The following is a 2012-nucleotide window of genomic DNA, read 5'->3' as shown; positions in this document are numbered from 1 at the left end:
TTTTGAGAATGATGAGGGCAATGAATGTACAAATGTGGTTTACACAATTGATGTATGTATGGATTGTGATAAGAGTTGTATGAGCCCCTAATAAAATGATTAAAAACAAAACAAGGCAAGCCTGGACGGTCCATTGTTGGCTCAAAACTTGCTTCCAATATATACACGGTAAGATCAAGTTTCTTAGCTTAGTCAATAAGGCCCTACCTAATGTGACTTGGCTTATCTCTCCAACGTCACCTCTAATCACCCTCCACACTGGCCTTTTTCTTCCTTAAAAACACCAAATTTGTCCTGACTTCAATGGCTTTTCACTCCCCCACCCCAAAAATATTTCTGCACGATCACCCTGCCCCACCTGCCTGCCTTCAAGACTCTACTTATCACCTCTTCAGAGACTTCCTCTGACCGCTCCCTACCCCTCCTCAAGCCCTTGGCTTTATTTTTCTCTACAGATTGCCTGCATATTACGGATTTGTTTACTTTTTGAGATTTGTGCTATCTGTCCCCACCACCACTAGAACATAAACACCTTTACTTAAACCTGCTCCCTGCTGTGTCCCAGGATCCAGAAGTGTGGGACGCAAAAGGGTTTTTCCCCAGGTTGTCTCCCCCAAATATATGCCAGACCTAAGGCGCTGCTTGCTACACCTGGTAAATAACTGTGCACTTGGAGGCCAACGCAAGCTGCTTAGAGGTTACCTCCCTGAGGGTTCTCAGCCACCTTGAGCAATCAGACTGTATAGTCTGTCCCACCCTAAGTAGGGCCCACCCCTTCTGATAAAGATAGTGCATCGCCTCCCTGAAGGAGAGCCCAGACACAAGATGGAGCCCACTAAAGGATGACCAAGGTTAGGCTGCCATCTTGAATCTAGGGTTCACCATCTTGTCACATGTGTACCCCTAATCCCTCCCCTTCCTATTTATGGCGTGTACACCCCTAGATCATCCCCCTCTCATTGCATTGCTGTATTGCCTATGGTTCAATCCCTTCCTGTGACGTATGTGGTTACCTGTAATCAGGGGGGCTTTCACGCCCCTAAGTATATATGGGCCTCGGTCAGAAATAAAGACGCTCTCCTCTCCTCCTCCCGCTCTCTGCGTGGACCTGGCGGCTGAGATCATGGCCGTCCAGGAGGTGAGCATGCTACCATGAAATGTGTCTGACTCCTTTATTTTATCTTCTCTCCGAACTCTCATTCTCTGTGACTTTACTATAATCTTCATATACTATCGCCACACAATTGCACCTACGGACGCGCGATACAGTCAGAGTCTGGTTATGCTGACACAGAAGCATCTCTGCACATGCACAGACATCTGTTAAGAGAACACCTGCCCGAAGCTTTAGCCATTTCAGCTTCCAAAGCTTTGAGCATCATCCGTGGAAGCAGGGAAAGATTTCGGGTATGGAGAGCCCGAGGTCCAGAGAGGTGATTTGCCCAAGAAGAGGGAGTCAACTCCTGCTCTGCCACTCCATGTCCCCGCATGACAGCGCAGCCCTTCCAAGCAGCAGACCCCTCTTCCCCTGGGAGCGCCGGCCCGCTTACATTTGCCAAAAGGCAACCCAGCAACCTCTCCTCGGAAGCCCTCGATAACCCTTGCTCCCAAAGTTAGAGAGTAGGACATACATTTCCTAAGTCCAAGTGAAGTGAAAAGTTAACAACATTTACTTGACTAGGGAGAAGCTGTGATCTCCATGCATCGTGGGGCTGAGGGAACTGAGACTGGCCTTTGAAAAACTATGCGGCAGGAATCCAGGGTAGTGAGAGAGGACTTGTTTTTGCCGGGTTCTGTCACTTTTTTTTTTTTTTTTGGTCCTGAAGTGAAATTTCCTTGTTGGCCAGAAGGATAAAGAAAAGTTTGCAAAAGGCTAGCTACTCAATATTTGAGGGAAGAAAGGCCTACGACGTGTGGTGGGGCAGAATGCATTCCTAACCCAGCGCCATGCAGTCACCCAGTGCCAGCCTTCACCCCTGCACCCCCTCAAATCCAACTCAGGTGGCAGCTTT

Source organism: Echinops telfairi, unplaced genomic scaffold, assembly GCF_000313985.2.
Source record: "Echinops telfairi isolate 266 unplaced genomic scaffold, ASM31398v2 ScPeMD7_7410;HRSCAF=8448, whole genome shotgun sequence".
Classification (NCBI taxonomy): domain Eukaryota; kingdom Metazoa; phylum Chordata; class Mammalia; order Afrosoricida; family Tenrecidae; genus Echinops; species Echinops telfairi.
This window is presented reverse-complemented; position numbering follows the sequence as displayed.